General features: G+C 48.1%; 1 protein-coding gene across 1 annotated transcript in view; it reads left to right on the top strand.

Moving 5' to 3' along the window:
* Positions 1-8,964: 8,964 nt before the first annotated feature.
* The window catches only part of TACC2 (transforming acidic coiled-coil containing protein 2), a 186,046-nt gene continuing 176,574 nt past the window's right edge, over positions 8,965-18,436 (top strand). Inside the window, exon 1 of the mRNA XM_081823347.1 lies at positions 8,965-9,058. The gene's annotated coding sequence lies outside the window, so the exon portion shown is untranslated. The remainder of the gene's footprint in view (positions 9,059-18,436) is intronic.

Genomic DNA, 18,436 nt, shown 5'->3' with positions numbered 1-18,436 from the left:
GGTTTGTGGTAATTTGCAGCAGTGGGAAGACATTACCCTTCCCGGGCCTGAAGTGCCAGAAGGAAGAAGCAGTGTTCAGCAGCAGGGCTGAAGCCGTGGAGAAGGGGCCACCAGACAGGAGCTATGGTCCTAGAGGCATGCAGTCATGCCAAAAAAAGAGGAAGTGGGGGTAAAACACCTTGGTCTCTCTCTCCCAAACATCTCTTTGAATGATTTTACCTCCCATTGGCTAAGGCCAATATAAAGCCAGTGGGCAAGAGAACCTGTGTGATACACTCCATAGATCAGTCTCTGGGCAGAGCAAGGCTAAGAAAGGTGGAGATCAATTTGATGTAAGGGTGGAAACAAATGGAGAATAACCCACATGATGGGTAAGAGGTATATCAGGGTCTATTTAGCTAGTTATAATAGAAGCGCCACTACAAGGCCTTAGCCAAAATAGTTACAATTTTCCTTGTGACACTGGAAGTCTAGAAGTAGGCAGTCCAGGATTAGTGAGTTGGCTTAATTACCTCAACCCAGAATGGGTACATGTCACTGCTGCTCGTAGTCTATTGGTCAGATCTGGTCACATGGCCTCAACCCCACCACAGGGGAGGCTGGGAGACATATCTTCTATTTCTCTGTTTCCCTATCCCTTCTTCTTTACTGTCAAAGCCCACTTTCCACCACAGAGGCCAAAAAACAAACAAACAAAACCAGATACTCATCTTCCCTCCCAGCTTCCCTCGTACCTGTGGCATGGAATATGACCCAATCTTGACCAAAAGGACTAAGGAGAAGTCTGTTGAAAGTCTTCTCGAAAATATTTTTTCCACAGTAAAAATAGACACTGAAAGGAAATGCCCCTCTTTAGCCAAACGTTGTCATGCCCACATGTGTTGCTCAAAGTGAGGCAGGCATCTTGTGGCCACATGAGGACCCATGAACAAATTAACATTACAAGGCAGAAAGACCCCGAGTCCTGGATGACATAACAAAGCTGCTGAACCCAAGCTGCAACTGCCCTCCCTCTGGATATCTTGTCACAAGAGGTAATAAATGTCCTTGCTGCTTAAACCACTTTTCACTGGGTGTTCTGTGATTTGCACGCAAAACAGTCCAAATGATGCGTTTCTTTCTTTCTTAAGCCAGTTTGGTTTAGATTTTCTATTACCAAGATATAAAGAATCCTAACTTGTGCAACCAGATGGATCCAGAAAGTAGGAACTGTGCCCGAAACAGGAAAGACTGATTAGCACAGTAGTCACGCGCAGTAATTAGGAAAAAAGCGTTACAAGATGATGGAGCAGAGACCAGTGAGGGGAGAAGAGCTGACTGAGTAGACTCCCTGCTCCTTTCCTGGGAGATGAGCCTCTGGATCTCCCTCCTAACTAACATGACATGACAATAAAGCACTGCCAAGTTAGGAGAAACCCAGAGGGGGACATCTGGTAAACAGGCCTCAATAACCACCAGGCAGAGGGAAGCGGAAGCAGGAGAGTTCCAGGTGGCGCCGAGGTAGAGGGCAGGAATCCCTGGTGCACGGAGCCTCCACCAGGCTGTAGCTGGGTCCCAGCATTCTTGAAAATCGAGTGGGAAAACATGCACATTCTCAGTGTAAAATAGTCCTGGCACTGAGGAAGACAGCCAGCCACAGGGGGATTCTTCTGGTCTGATCTGATTTGATGGTGGGAATTCTGGATTTGGGGGCCGTATATATGTCCAGCCAGGACCGAGTTAGATCATCTACAATGCGTTTATGGTGGCTGGTGTCGTAAACATGTCACGTGGTGTAATTTGATATTCAGTATATCTCTCAGGGAGATCTTGGCGCTCCTCATCAGCCAGGCTCCAGGAGAAGGTAGAAGTTAGTAAAAACTCAACCCCCCAGTTCTCCGGTAGCTCCTGTTCTGCTAGTGATTACATGAGTCAGTGATGAAAATCTGCCCCTTTTCTGGTGCTTCATTTATGAATGCATGTTTATTGAGGGGTCCGCTAGGTGCCAAACCACGGCTGGATGCTGGAGATGCAGTATGGAAGAGAGCAAACAAGGCCCTACACTCGTGGGGCTGACGGCTTTCGGAGAGAGACGTCAAGCGAGCGAAACAAAGACGAATATATACCTGCTGTGTTAAATGCTCAGAAGGAAAGGATTTGGAGCTAGGCAGGAATTTGACCTGGATAGCAGAGTCAGGGCCATTAAGCTGAGATGGGAAGGAGCCCAGGAGGGAAGTCGGGGTGCAGGCGGGGCGGAGAGCAGGGTTTTGGCAGCTGGGGCATCACTTTGGTGTTTGGGAACTGCTTTGTTCAAAGGTGGAAAATAATCACAAATGTGTCTGAAGAGACTCCTGCTACAGAACAACTCAAACCTGCAAACGCCATATTTTGTATGACACTACTGAGCTCCCAGAAAATAAAGGAAATTTCTACAGGAACACAAAGGAAAGCCCTGGAGCTCGAGGTGGGAGCTCTTGACACGTGGAACACTGTCCACCCCGGCTGTGGGCGAGCTCTGAGGCGGCTGCGGGCAGAGGGCCTGAGCATCAATACGCCCACAACACACACTGTTCAGCTGAAGAGCGTCACATGCCCATGTGATGCAGGCTTGGCGAGCAAGATAGACAAGACCCCCGCTGTCACGGGCGGATGCTAGCTGGCAATCTTATCAGGCAGAGAGATGAGATAAATAATTTCAGATGGTGGCAATATGAGACAATTAAAAAGCGTATTGTGGTAAGCAATTACCTACCAGGCAGTGAGGACCGTGGGTGGGTTACTTGAGCTGGGGAAGTCTGGGAAGCCCCCTCTGAAAAGCTGACAGTTCACTTAAGAATGGGAGTCAGCCATGTAAATTTGCGGGGGGTAGAACTTTCCAGATTAGAGACTTCTCTTTTTTCCCAAGCCTCTCCCTTAAGTCCAGACACTGATCCAAAAGCTTCTGAGGAAACAAAGCCCAGGACTGGGACACACCTGTCCCATGGTCAAGACCTCGGGGCCAGGGTGGCCAAAGACCTGCAAGTGCGGGAAGGAAGGGTACGCTCGGCTCCTAGCGCTTCCCACCTGGACGCAGGAGAGAAAGCACCTGCTCTGCTGTGGTTTGGCCGGAGAGCAGAGGGGCTGCTAGTAGTCAGATGTACAACATGAACCCAGAGAAAGGCATGAACACCGTGAATACTGCTTCCCCGGGGCGGGAGTGGGGAGAAGAGACAGCGAGAGATTATGAAATCTGTACTGTTTCAGCAATGTGTTAATTTTATCATTTCAGAAGAGAAGTGTAATAACAAATATTAACTTTTAATCTGTATTGTCAAACAATAAGTGCAAATTTTTAATCAAACAGGGCAAATGAATATTTTCCAGGCTCTCAAGGCTTACGAGTCTAAAGGTCTAAAAGGGACTGTTAGCCTCCCCACCCCACAGTCACCTCCCTCTTTTTATGGAAAAGAGTCACAGCCATATTAGTAAATAGCAACGGGCGGTGAAACTTCTGCACCTGGAGTGATTTCCAGTTGGCAAAACAAACAACCAGCATTAGCTTGGGGACATTTGGGAACATGCGTAAGCCCTGAGCCTCGTATCATCTTCCAAGTCTCTCCCTCCATTTGCTTTTCTTTCATTTTGTTAACACTAAGGAGGATTTGTAAATAAATTAAAAAGGCCAATGAATTTAAAATTTTTTTTCTAATCTCTCATGTTAATGAGTGTCTTAATGAGATCACACCTGTCATGTATTTGTCACCCCAAAACTCGAATACATGCCCTCAATAACACTTTAGAGCCGTGCTTTTCGAATGTTCTTGTGCATTTGAATCACCTGGGATGGCTGTTAAAACTGCAGATTCTGATTCAGTAGGTCTGGGAGGGAGCCTCTAACTGTCCATTTCTAATTCCCAGGTGATGCCCATGCTGCTGATCGGGGATCATACTCACACCTGCCGGACGAACAGAGATGCAAAACAATTTAAATATGTTTACTCGCTTCTGAAGGCCAGAGTGAGATTTTTTTTCTTATTATTGAGATATAATTCACCTGCCATAAAATTCACACATTCAAAGTATACGATTCAATGGTTGTTATATTCACAAGAGTGGTGGAACCATCACCACAATCAACTTTAGAACGTTTTCATCACCTTGGGGGAAAAAAACAACCCATGCCCATTAGTTGTCACTCTCCCCTTCTCCCCAAGTGCTATGAAGAATTTAGAAGAATCTAGGCTAAGGGTATAAATGCTGATTGCAACTTATTTTATTTATTTATTTTAAGATTATTTATTTATTTATTTATTTGAGAGAGAGAGAATGAGAGAGAGCACATGAGAGGGGGGAGGGTCAGAGGGAGAAGCAGACTCCCCGCTGAGCAGGGAGCCCGACGTGGGACTCGATCCCGGGACTCCAGGATCATGACCTGAGCCGAAGGCAGTCGCTCAACCGACTGAGCCACCCAGGCGCCCTATTTTATTTTTTTTGAAGATTTTATTTATTTATTTGAGAGAGAGGATGAGAGGAGAGAGAGAGCACATGAGAGGGGGGAGGGTCAGAGGGAGAAGCAGACTCCCCGCCGAGCAGGGAGCCCGATGCGGGACTCGATCCCGGGACTCCAGGATCATGACCTGAGCCGAAGGCAGTTGCTTAACCAACTGAGCCACCTAGGCGCCCTGATTGCAACTTATTTTAGATATGATGGGCAGGGACATCTTCTCTGAGAAGGTGACATTTGAGATGCGACTTGATGAGTTACCCAAAGATACAGGGAAATCGTATTCTGGTCAGAGGCGAAGGCAAAGAAAAGTGCTTGAGGATAAAATGAGCCTGGCACATTTGAAACTTCAGGGAGGCACGGGTAGCTGGAGAGTGGTGCCCAAGGGAGAGAGGGCTGGAAAACGAGTTTGGTTCTGACTCTCATTATCGGTAACTGACCTACGTTGTTTTGTTTCTAGAAACATTTAGGATTGGTGGTGAATTGAAGATGGCCATGAATTCTCTGACACTCCTCCCGCTGAGATAGCAAGTTTATGTTTATTAACGTGGGCCACCGTCTGACCAATAGAATACAGAAGAGTGATGCTGTGCCAGTTTCCGGATCCAGGCCTTAGGAGATCGGCAGCTTCTACATTCTGTTTAGGGGAACATTTACCCTTGGAACCTATCCTCCATACTGTAAGGAAGCTCCAGACAAAGGGAGAGGCCATGTACAGGTCACAGGTGAGCTGCCAGCCAAAGACTGTGTCACCCGCCAGCCATGTGCATGAGCCGTTGGGACATCCAACCCCACTGAGCCCTCAGATGGCTCTGGTTCTAGCTTTTGTCTGCCTGCAGTTACATGAGAACCCTCCCTCAACATGAGAACCACCTAGCGGAGCCCAGCCAACCCACAGAACCATGAGAGAGACTTTTAAATTACTGTGCCAGTCACCTACTGGGCCCTTTTGACCTGGAGATTCACCTCCTTCAGCTTTGGAAAATATTCTTATATTACTTCCTTGATAATTTCTTCCACTTTTTTGTTCCATGTCTGCATGTGTGACCTCATGGATTGATTCTCAAGCCTGTAATATTTTTTCGTGTTTTAAGTCTTTAATTCTATTTTTTGACATTTTTTTGTTTGCTTTCACTCTTCTGTTGAATTTTTTATTTCAGGCTATGTGGGAGGCTTGGTTCTTATTTGATTTTGCTTTTGTCTGTTCAGCGAACATCAGGGGAGGGTGGGACAAGGTGAAGGCAGAGGCTCTGCTTATACTTGTTTTTAATTTTCAAATGTCCAACCCCAGTTCTGCTCCCTCCATTGTTCCTGGTGTTTCAGAGCCTCTCCTGGGTCTGCAGTGCAGACTGGGTCTTGTTGGGCCTGAGGCCCCACCACCCCCTCTTACCCCAGCTCTAGGCTGAGCCTCCTGTGCCCCAATTCCTCCATGACCAGACCTCAGTCCACTTCCCGGCACCCACAAACACGGAGCAATCGCTTGACTGATGTGCCGTCCCAGTTTGCTTGGCTAGGGTCCCAACAAACTTAAAAAAAAATTCCTTTGCTTTCACTTCAATGAATTCTCGAAGGAAAGGAGCTCCGTCTGCTTCATTAATGAGAATTCCGTTTTCACTGCGTAGGGAGATAATAGTCTGTAAACATTATCCTTTTATTTTCGTAAGTCCACCTGTTTGCTGTCATAACATCACTTTGAATTATTTTCCTCTCAGAATTTTAAAATAATCAGCAGCCCGAAGCACTGCCTGCGAAATGTTTTGTTTTTCTCGTGTTCTCTGCCATATGCCAGTCACTTTCAGCAAGGCTGCATTTATGTGAATTTAAGTCGGGCAAATAAGTAATACGCAATAAAAATATTAATGGAACCTCACGTTATGAGCAAATTTGAAAACATTGCAAATCTCGCCAAATTAAAACAATTTTTTGCTTTAGGTAATTAATTAGTGTTTGGGTGGAGAAGCATTTCAAGGCTGGCGGGTCAAATGAAGGGTTGACGCTGCACGGTGTTGCCACACGGTGGCGCTATTTCAGCCGCTCAGCCGCGGCTGGCGGTTTTTCATGGGATGGTGGGAACCACCCCGTGCCTGGGCCCTGGGACTTTGACTTGTGATCTCAGCGTAATAAAAAAACAAACAAAACACAAAAATACCTTTCTTACATCTCAAGGCATTTTCAACCGAGCATTATGCGTTAGTACAAATGCAAGCACTGAAAACTGCTCCTGGTTGAATTAAGTGGGAACCGAAGTTAGATGGAGAAGAAAGCCCGCAACGCAGCCCACGGGACGTGCCAGGAGGTCACTCACAGAAGGCGCCCTGCACAGTGGGAGGGGTGATGCTGGGGAGATTAAAACCGGCGCTAAGGAGAAAATCCGCCCCAGCGACCATATAGACACAGGCCCTCTGGAATATCCGCTTTACGTCTATGCTTGTGCTCATGGGAACATTTGACTTACATGATCTGAGTGTTGAATTACCCAAGAACTTCAGAAAAACGTCTTGCCAAATGTGATCGCTGTGAACAATTCTATTCCTGAATAAAGGCTTTCTGTTTGCAGAGGGCTTTTTTTTTTTAATCTTTTTTTTTTAAGATTTTATTTATTTGCGAGAGAGAGAATGAGAGACAGAGCATGAGAGGGAGGAGGGTCAGAGGGAGAAGCAGACCCCCCGCTGAGCAGGGAGCCCGATGCGGGACTCGATCCCGGGACTCCAGGATCACGACCCGAGCCGAAGGCAGTCGCTCAACCAACTGAGCCACCCAGGCTTTTATGTACATTGTCTTGTTCAGGCCTCGCTGGGCCTGTGGAGAAGGTGGGCGGTGGGTGTGTTTCACACACCACGAGGCTCGTGGGCACCTGCTCTGAGTCCTGGCTGCGGAGGAGATGAACCAGGGCCCAGGCATCCAGCCTTCAGACTCCTCCTTCCGGACCCACAGATGCGGCCTTCGTATGACAGGCTCCTTCCAACCCAGTCAAAGACGTTCAATATGGAAAGAAAAAAAAAAAAAGAAGAATCATGGTCAATTGAATTCAGTGCCTGAAAAATTAAATACTTCTAATGGAAATTAGATTACTTAAAAAATTAAATTTTCAGTGCCTGAAAAGTTAAATATTTCTAATGGAAATTAGATTACTTAAAAAGTTTTCAGGGCGCCTGGGTGGTTCAGTCGTTAAGCATCTGCCTTTGGCTCAGGTCGTGATCCCAGGATCCTGGGATCCAGCCCCGCGTCGGGCTCCCTGCTCAGTGAGGAGCCTGATTCTCCCTCTTCCTCTGCCTGTCTGTCTCCCTACTTGTGATCCCTTTCTCTCTCTGTCAAATAAAGAAATAAAATCTTTTAAAAAATTGTTTTTTTTTCTGTGAAAAATTACTATTCACATGAGGTAAAATTCCTAGAATAGAAAAATATGTGGAGAGACAATCCTCCTCTTTCCCTGTCCCCCAGTTTTTGCCCCTTCCTGGCAGTAGGCACTTATTGTCACCAGTTGTTTTTGTGAATTTCCAGAAAGTCATTATTTTATATATTTTCATACATATTATAAAATAATGTAGGGCACCCAGGTGGCTCAGTCAGTTAGACATGTGACTCTTGTTTTTGACTCAGGTCATGATCTCAGGGTCGTGAGATCAAGCCCCGTCTCAGGCTCCGTGCTGGGCATGGAGCCTGCTTAAGATTCTCTCTCTCCCTCTCCCTATGTCCCTTCTCCATAAAAAAAAAAAAAAAGAAATATATATATATACATAGTGCTGTATGATTTTTTTCAGAACATAGACGTACATACTACACATAATGTAGTATGCACACGTAAATTTATACCTTTTTTTACACAGGCGATAACATTATACACACTGTTATGTACCTTAATTTTTTCTCCCACCCACCTATGTATCTTGGAGAGTTTTCCCTGTTGGTACCTAAAGGGCTCCATTCTTTCTAACGGTTGCTTTGCTTTCCATCGTACGGTTGCACATTTAATTCATTCAATACTGATGGAATTTTAGGCAGTTTTGCCATTTAGAGCTGGTCTAAAAGTAACTGCTCGTCTCCCTTTCTCAAGAGAGCACCCTGACATTTTCAAAAAGGACAACCTGATCTTATGAGGTTGGTAGAAGCTGACAATGACCTATTCCCGTTTACCAGAAGCACCTCCAATTTTATACTCTGTCGTTTTGTTCTGTTTTTAAGGCTGCTTTGTTTTGAAAAGTGGCTGGTCCTGGCCAAAATATAGAATGGCCCCAAGTAAATGAAATTGCAGCCCCAGGCGGTTGAGACTCTCTCCGGGTCCCAAACAAAACGTAGAGTGAGAACAACAGAGAGCTGCAGGCTCTGGGTACCTGCACGCTCCCTGGCCTCTGTTATTCTCCCTCGGGGCTGCAGAGCCTTCTGGAAAGCTGCTGCCTAGCCTGGGTCAGATTGCTTACACGCTGCCGTTTCCCAGGCCAGCGTTCCCAACCTTAAGCCAATGCACATTTATAGAACACTTCCATGTGATCCTGGGGGAAGACAGACCACGGGCGGAGGGCAGTGCTGAAAAGTCCTAACATCAGGAAGAGAGGGCCTGTTCTCAGCTCTCCGCTCCTCATGCTCAGAGGATCCTGGGTAAGTAAGTCTCAGACTGACAGCTTTCTTCCTTTGAACAACGTGTGGCTTTAAACTGGTTTGGCTACTGAGATTAGAGGGGATAAATGCATTTCTTTCTTTTCTTTCCTTATAAAGGGAAGTTAAAGGCACATTTGTGCTTCTTATTTCCACGCCCCCCCACCCCACCCCACCCCATTGTCTCCTAAGCTGCATGAAATGTATTTTTTTCTTTCCAATAAGTTACTGTCTCCTTTTGGTAGGGTAAGTCCCCGTTGATCTAGACCTTGCTCCCCTCATGGGTAAAATAAGGGTTTTTTTGCGAGATGAAATTTCATTCTTCTGGCCTCTGTTATGATTCTTCCCATTGCAAATTGGATTTTCAAGTATTTATGGTTCTCTGGAATGATGATTTAATAGACCCCCTGAGGTCCTAATACACCGAGACCTTATGGGAAAAAGTTATTTTAAAACTCCTGATGGTGTTGACTTTGACATGTTTGCAGTGTTTCTCTAGACTCTACACAAGTACCTTTCCAGAGCAGTTTTGGTGTTGAGCCTGCCGATTCGAGCTGCCATGTGACTTCAACAAACACTGTGTGTTTCTGAGTCTGACTTGGTGTCAGAACTGAACCATCAGGCCACACCCAAGGAAGGCAGAGTGCTGAGCCTCGTTTGAAAATCTTAGTTTAGTGAACCCTAGTGGAGTGTCTGTGTGTGTGTGTGTGTGTGTGTGCAGGTCATATTTCATAGGATAGTCCATGAAACAGAAATGCCCAGACTCCGACCACATACCCTCTAGTGTGTAATGTCTGCATATGCGTGTGTCTAGGGGGCAAAACTCCTCCGGTTTCAGCTGCTGCTCCCAAATTGGCAGGCCGTCCTTCCTAGTGAGTACCTGTTGGCTACTTTGGGACTGTCCTGTGCTCAGTTTCAGCTGGCAGGGCCCTCTTGCTTCCATCCATGTCCTCCTGCACAGACACCAATATCAGGTGGGTCCTGTGGCTATTGGGGGTTGATGTTCAGGAAAAGGCTTATGGTCTAGTTTTGTTTTAAAAGTCCAGAGGTTTCAGTTTTCCTGTCTTGTGGCTCAGTTTGTATGGGGAGATTTGGGAAGATCTAAAAACTCTGCTACCACCATGTTCCCAGACTGCCTTGTCAGGTTTGTCATCGCAGTCAGGAGACTGGCTTGCTTCTGCAGTAGCTCTAATGGGTAGTGATAAGGGTCTGGCCCGGGAGCAAAGGGAATGGGGAGGAAGGGGAGAGTGAAAGACACACCGGGAAGGAAGAATCCAGAGGTCTCCGTGAACGTGCATTGGAGAGACAAGAGGAATGAAACAGAGGGGACATTAAAACACACTCATCCCTTCGGTTCTTTCAGCAAACACTCAAGTGACCCCATGTCCTGGGTCCTGGGAATAACCCCAGAGCCTGCGGAGCACCCGGGCTGGAGGGGAGGCAGATGCCAAGGAGCAATCACTGTGAGGTGCAGAATTACCATGAGGGTCCCAGGGGATGTGACTGAAAGAACCCAGTCCTGTCAGTGGAAATGGGAAAGTCAGGAGAGGGTTTGGGTCGAAGAAGAAAGATATAAATTTACATTTCAAGAGGTTAAGTGACTGTGAATCTTCTAAGTAGAAATCTCCTCCAGAGTTAAAAACATGATAGGTGCTGGAGGAAGTGGGGAATGGCAGCCTAGATTTGGAGCCTTCTGCCTGGACTGAGCAGAGGAAGTTAGGGGAACCAGTGGGATCATCTGAGAAGACCAGGCTGGAGGACCAAAGCCTGGATCTTATTAAACAGCTCCCCGGAGAGGGTGGGAGGAGAAACTGGAGAAGGCGAAGGAGAGCCGGATTTTGTAGCACCTGCCTAAGTGGACAGGAGTTCGGGGAAAGCAGGGGCGACGGTGTTGGATGCTGTGGGGATGAGCAAAGGCCAGAGTCTGCAGGTCCCGGGCAACTTCTGAGTGTGGTGTGCGTCAGGGAACTTCTGTTGAAAGAAACAGAAACTTGCTTTGAGTTGAGAAGACGTAGCTCTGGGCTGCAGCAACTCCTTGCATCCCGGCTTCTCAGCTAGCGCCGGTCTGAGGGTGGGCTGGTGTCTGCGGGGCTCCTAAACTTGCTCCTCCCTCAAGTCATCACGCATTGTCTCCGGGTCTCTCTGGCACTGATCCCAGCCTCCATTCCTCATTGCCTGGTGATTATGGCCCGCCTTGATTGACTTTCAGGGCCGCCATTACATTTCAAGAGACAAGATCTGATCGGCCCAGCTTAAGTCCATGAGCGGTGTCGAGGAGGTGGATTGGTGCAGTAGGCAGGATGCTGCATCAGTGGGAGGTGGGGAATGAGGGAGAACGAAAAATGAGCCATTTTCAGAGCAAAGGACAATGGCAGGCCCTCAAAAGTTGCTTGTTCAAACGTATGATTTTATGGGAGTGGAGAAATAACGCGGTTGCAATGATGGGTGCTGCTAAGTGCATGCACGGGTGTGTACAGAATGGGCCAGGGGCGTGCGGGGTGTAGGGGACAACAGCGGGACAAATGCAATTCACCGGACTGTGGCATACCATCCAGTAGAAAACCCAACTCACTAGGATGCTGACCGTGCTCCAAATCTCTGATTCCCGAGGAGATTAGAAGCCCAGGTGAGATGGTCCATCCCAGCACAGGAGGTCTCATCCCAACACAGAACGTAGGGCAAGGGACCGAGACCCAGGTCGTGAGACGAGGGAGCAGCCGACCGTGCCCAAGAAACGAACACAGGAAGACCACTCTTTGTGGGCTCGTCTGAACCCTTTGAGATCAGTCACTGGACAGTCCACGACCACTGTCCTAGGGTTCCTTAACTCAGCTGTGTTTAGAAGAGGTGGATACCAGTGTGTTTTTATAATCCTAGCCCGCTGTGGCAAGTCTGTGCGTGTGTTTCAATCCCGTGAAACGGCTGTGGATAGCAGGAGCAACTCGAGAGAGTTGCCACCTTGCCAACGTTTCATAAATGTCGTTAATGAGGGTGTTTAAAATTGACACAGTGGAGAGAGCCGCTGGGACGGCTGAGCGCTCTGAGTTTGTGACCTAAAAAGGGGAAATTCTGCTCCACACTCAAGTCAGGGAACAGCCTCAACAGAGCCCCGTGCCAGAATTGGTGCCAAAGAATTATAAAGAGATTAAACCCAGCGACACAGGCTGATGTTGTTCTAGCAAAGAGAGCTAACTCTGTGTAGTCGAGCTGCTCACATCGGTTCAGGAATGACTAAAATTGGTTGTGTCTCCGTGTTCTGGGGCTCCAAAGAAATTCCCAGCCTCCACCGAAGGACCGCCTCTCCTCAGAGTTGTTGCCTTCCATGCTTATCAAATCCTGAGTTGCAAGGCTTAGACCACGAATGATTCTTTCTTTCTGGTTGTGCTCATTTGTAAGTGGGGCCAAGGTTTTCATTTTGAGGGGACACGATTTTGCTGGTCAGTCTGGGAGCTTAAAAAGCAATTCACCATGGGGCGCCTGAGTGGCTCGGTTGGTTAAGCGGCTGCCTTCGGCTCAGGTCATGATCCCAGGGTCCTGGGATCGAGTCCCATGTCAGGCTCCCCGCTCAGCAAGGAGCCTGCTTCTCCCTCTGTCTCCTGGCTTGTGCTCTCACTCTCTCTCTGTCAAATAAATAAATAAATAAATAAATAAATAAATAAATAAATAAAAAGCAATTCACCAGAAGTATTCGCTTCTGGTCATTCAAAAGCCCACTCCTGCGAATATGTTTCTGCTGAAACAGATAATGAGGCTCAAGTTAGGATGTGACAGAGTTATTTTGCGTCTCATGTTTCATAGCGAAAGGATGAGACAACCAACACTTGAGTCCTGGTCAGTCACAAGATCATCCTCTCATGTGTTCCAGTTCTTTGAAGAACACTTGGTGATGTTATCGTTTGCATCCCCTGGTGGAAGTTTCGCTATTTCGCATGTCCTGGGTGTGCTTCCCTCGCCCCCAACACCAGCCCGTCTACCGCCCCGGGACAGCCCCTGCTTTGGCAAATGCCTCTCCCTCATGGAGCATAAACAAGGAGATTCAGGCTGACTTGTCTTGGTGAACAGGTGTGAGGGGAAATGACCCAACCACAGATGCCCACCTTGGAGAAGCAGCTAGATAGAGAAGGAACAGTGCCCATTGGGCAGTCAGTCATTAGTACCAGATTTCTTATCAGATGGGCAGATCCACTGGGAGATCTGGGAGAGAATTCAGGAAGTTATCCTTTGGGAGCTGTGTTTATACATGGCGAGATTAGTCCTCAGGCCCACATTCCGGAAGCCAGACAGTGGTCAGACACATGGTCCTAGGAACCAAACCAACGGGGGTGAGAGAGAGGGGCTGAGCTGGGGCTTGGGGAGCAGTGCTTGGGCTGAGCTCCCCTGGAGGCGCCGGGTCCCACATCTGAAGTCCAACCAGGAAACTTAATCATTAGGTTTAGCTTCCTTCTGTCTTCTCTGCTGTTTTTCTGTAGAACTAGGTCTACCTGTGCTTTCCACAGATTCATGGAGGGCCGAGGTGGGCACATGAGAAATTGCACTCCAAGATTGTTGTTCAGTTATTTTGAAGAAATCTTCACTGTCTCTGTTTTCTTCCTGTCTTCAAGTTATCCTGAGGGTCTGGTGGTTGCACACATTGACTTTCTCTTGCTTATTGTTTTATATCTTTTGAGGAGGAAGTATTGGGATGCAGGTCACTACCCCAAAAGTTAATTAGAAAAAAAAAAAACAGGAAAATACGATTAAGATATTCTTTTTGTTCTTGTTGGAAAGCCCTATAGTCTGAGCAAATGGGATTTAACAAAGTCTTGTTTATAAGGACTTTTAAATTATATGGTAATTATTATTAACCTTAAATTTTAAAAAATAGGTTTACAATAAAATTGAAGAAGAAAAGTCTTAAAAAGCTATTTTTTATTTTACATAATAAAATTGCTTGATGTTAGCTGAAACTCTCTCTAAGCCCTAATAATTGCCTGTGTTGTATTATGTCATATAGAATGCAAATACCTTTCATTTCTTAGTGCAGCTCTAACATATGGCTCATCAGTATAATATCTTGGCTCCGATATAACTGGCCCTGATATCCCAACCACGCTCAAGATTTCCACCGGGTCTGCCTTCCCACCCCTTTCCCCATCTCCTCCCACCCTCCCCTTGGCCTGCAGTTCCCAATTACGTTCATACTGTATTTGATTTCCAAAAATGACAGCATAGTTTAGCGTTTGGATTCAAATGATGTCTGAATGTTTGTGGGTTTTAACAGCCTGTTTTCATAAGAAATATGGTTTTGCTAATATCCAGTATGCACAGGGCTATATGAAAATTGTGAGTAAGGAGAATCTTGTATTTGAACGTGTCATCAAATATATGTTTCAACAGGAGGAAAAGAGACCCCTTATTGCAAACCAATATGTGGCTTCACATTTCCATTTTGGGCTAAGGGACTATGCACTGTTTAGAATGTGGGATGCTCAGAGCATCATCCTCAGAGAGATATAAGGCAGTGATACTCAGTCTGGCATGGACCAAGATGATGCTGATGATCACCAGTCAAGGGGCCATGCTTGTAAATTGTTATTTTACCATGGGAGAGGAATAGGACAGAGAACTTCCCGTCATTGGCAGTATTCAAGCAGACCCAGAGATTCCATGATTATTCCCAGGTTCTGGTTTAGACGTGCAAAACCTAGAAAGCATCATCACCAAAAGTACCTGGCCTCTGTCCCCCAAAGAGCCAGATTCCAGCTGATGAACTAGACCCTTCAAGACCTGTATCAAACATCCCAGGCTGTGATTGCCGGTGGAGACCCCAGGTCTCTGCATTCAAAGGCAGCGCAGGGCTACAACGCTCTCCTGAGACAAGAAGAAGCCCCTGTGCTTCTGGAGATGTCCTCCATCCCCACTCTAGCGGCAGCCCTCCCACTGCCTCCGGCCACACTGTGTCCTTGCTCACCCAGCCCTCTGCCTGCTCTCCACCCGGACAGTCCTTACCCCCATGTCTGATCCTGCCAACCTGATTGCGCCCCCAAGTCTGTCCCCCATTCACAGTTCTCTGGTTTCAATACCTTCCTGCTTGATCTACAGCAGGTCTAGGCTCGCCTCCCACCTCCCCTGCAACCTCCTCAACCATCCAGGCAGAGACAAGCTATACAAAACGAGATGGTTTGTAAACAGCAAACACTTGGAAACAACTTTGTGTCCACTGCAGCTATTAAATCGGATGTTACAGGCACGAGGAATTGTTTTTGATATGTCACTATGAAATGGAAAATAAAAAGCAGTTTCAAAAAGAGTACAAACAGGGGCACCTGACTGGCTCAGTTGGTAGAGCATACGACTCTTGATCTCGGGACTGTAGGTTCGAGCTCCATGTTGGGTGTAGAGATTACTTAAAAAAATTAACCCCCCCCTTTTTTAAAAGATTTTATTTACTTATTTGACAGACAGAGACACAGCGAGAGAGGGAACACAAGCAGGGGGAGTGGGAGAGGGAGAAGCAGGCTTCCCGCCGAGCAGAGAGCCTGATGCGGGGCTCAATCCCAGGACCCTGGGATCATGACCTGAGCCGAACGCAGACACTTAACAACTGAGCCACCCAGCTGCCCTCCAAAATAAAAATCTTTAAAAAACAAAACAAAAAACCCAAAAAGAGTACAAACAGTATGCATGATCCCCGATTTTGATTCTGTGGATTTTATTTAAGTTTACAAATGTATGCTCACCCAGACGTCAGTTGGTGTTTCTCTGCGCCTTTAGACTCCGGTTCAAGTCTGTGCTGAGAGGATCCCCAAGGTGCACCCCACGATTTCTGTGAACCCCCCAGGGCTTGTATAGTCTGGTCTCCTCTGCTCTCAAGTGCCTACTTGACTACTGTATTGACCCAAATATGAATAAAATGCAGCTCCTTCTTCAAGTTCCAGCCCCCCAGCCCCTGCCAAAAGTAAAACACAGCAGAACAAAGTGCTATCAAAGCATTTGTGACTGTGGTCGTGTGAAGATCTGGGGCCCAAGAGGAGGGCTGTGTGCCATAATGGAGGGAAAGTGACGTTGGGCATGACTGTTACTCAAGTGTCCTCAGCCCGCATTCAGGGCAAGTTCCCCTGACCCCCCTCCATCATTCTCTATCTCACACCAATGCCCAGGTCTTTCTTCCGCCCCTCTGTCCTCTTCTCTGACCTTCACCTCAGGAACCAAGCCTCCTTACTCTCCTTTCACACAGGGAGGCCCTTAGCCATCTGAGCTGCAGCTCCTGCCAATCCTTGACACCTACACAGACTAAATTCGGTTCTTTGCGCAAAGAGTGTTCCTTCCTAAGAGGAATTCTGGTGTCAGGTTGTGAATTAGCTGGATTCGGCTGCTGGAGGGTGAAGGGGAGCTGAGATTTAAATTCGGGCAAGCTACCAAAGGTCTCTGGCCTTGATTGATCATCTGTAAAATGGGGGCGTTAGACTAAGTCAGTGCTTCTCCACATAGAGCAGGGCTCACCGGTGTGTAGACTGGCCATGGGTGTGCCAGGATTCCAATCCCCTCAACCTGTGGTGTGGTCAGGTGGGGCCCGGGCAGGGGATGAAGCCTCATGCAGCCCTGTCCATGTCCCCAAGTCAGGGGCTGGGCACATGTCTTCATAGTAGAGTACGTGTGCCAAGACGTGAAAGGTCGGGAAGCCCTGCGATGAGCTAGAGCTCTCGTGCGCCCCGATTCTAAAGCTGCTGGTAGAGACTGACATTGGCCTGACAGGAAGTCTACGTTGTGAGTGGGTGACAGTGGGTTGCTGGGGTGGTGGGGAATCCCAACTACATCTTATTAAAGTCAGAACTGATGAATGGAAGGAACTCACCTTGTCATTCATTGAATGGAACACACTTTTATTGGATTCCAAAGCAGGGAGTATGGAACCTGGAGAAAGGAGATCTGGGTTGGAATCCCAGCTCTGCCAGCCTATCAGCCAGTCGAGTCAAGACAGAAGTGTCTAGGTTATTTTAACAGAAAGAATTTGTTGTAAAGAAGTGTTATCTAGGTAAAGAGCAAGGCAGAAAAGCCAACTCGGAGTTATGATAGAAAGTGGCGCCTGCAGGAGGCGGTTATCACACTCAGGGCTTAGGGAGCAGAGAGAAGCTGGAATTATTCAAATTTAGAAGCTTGGAGGAGGGCCCCACAGAAGGGAACCTCAGACCCCTGTGGAGGGAGCCCCAGCCATGAGGCGAGCTCTGTAGGCGTCGGGACGACTGCACACGGGACCCCAGCGCTGCAAGGGGGGGACTGCCCCCGCCCCCCACCCCCGACGTGAAGCCGTGAGGCTGGATGCTGCTCCCAGAACAGGAAAAACAGACTGGAAGGAGTGTGTTCTCCTTCCTCCTTCCACCTCTGGCCTCTGCCTCCTCCGGCAGGGCCTAGCAAGAGCAGCTGGCCAAGCAGAAGCGGGTTGGCAGAGTCCCCCACCGGAATACAGTAGGTTTGAGGCTGGGAGGGTTACTGCATGACTGGCCCAGCCTCTCCCCAGCAGCGGGGCTGAGTGCAGTGGTCTCTGGTCCCTGGGGCAGGAGAGACTGATTTCTGAGTTCCTCCCAGTCCCCGCCTTCTACAAGGCTGGGCTTCTCCCATCTAAATTTCCTGGTGGCCTCAGAGATGGCGGAGGCTGGGGGAGAGTGGCGGGGAAGATCTGTCATGTCACTCAAACCCTACAGAGCAGCCAGGTCCCTGCCAGAGCAGAAAGCAGGCGAGGTCTCTCAATAAATCCCCTTCCCAGGCTACGGCTGTTTGTTTGTATTAAAACAGGAACATGATAACAGAGCTATAAGTAGCTAAATGCTCAGCTGTGCAAGGTAGGGAGTTAGAACAACTGAATTCAGCCATGGGAGGGAGAAGATGAGGTCTCCTGCCTGCTGGGGCCATCTGTGGGAACAAGCAGCTGGCTGAGGTCGCTGGGCGTGTCCTGCGGCCAAAGTCACCGCTGGTCAGGTGAACCTGGGCTCGCCGTCAGTGAGCAGACAGAAGCTGGATGCCTCCAGCCGATGCCTCCCCACATGCTCAGCTGACACAGGGCCTGACTGGCTGGACGCCACCGTGGCCCGAGGGCAAAGCCACAGCAGGGAAGGCAGGTCTCCTCTGACCTTGCTAGTCTGGTCCAGAGGCGACTGCAGAGGCCCGCTCAGGGGGAGGCTGTCTGGGGGGAGCACGCCTGTCCAAGTCGAGACCGGGCTCCAGGCCCTGCTCGCTGGGAGACCAGGGTAGATCATTCCCACCCTCTTGGCCTCGGCTTCCCCGTCTGTGAAGGAGGTGTCGGTGAAGATGATCTCCAAGTTTCTTCCAGCACTAACAACCTAACGTGCTCAATGCAGGAGAAAAATCAAAACTTCTTAAGCCTTTAAAACAGATACATTCCCA

This window comes from Leptonychotes weddellii, chromosome 6 (assembly GCF_054177405.1).
Source record: "Leptonychotes weddellii isolate Sample4059 chromosome 6, ASM5417740v2, whole genome shotgun sequence".
Lineage (NCBI taxonomy): Eukaryota > Metazoa > Chordata > Mammalia > Carnivora > Phocidae > Leptonychotes > Leptonychotes weddellii.
The sequence above is the reverse complement of the archived record's forward strand: the minus strand, read 5'-3'. Positions and strand labels throughout refer to the sequence as shown.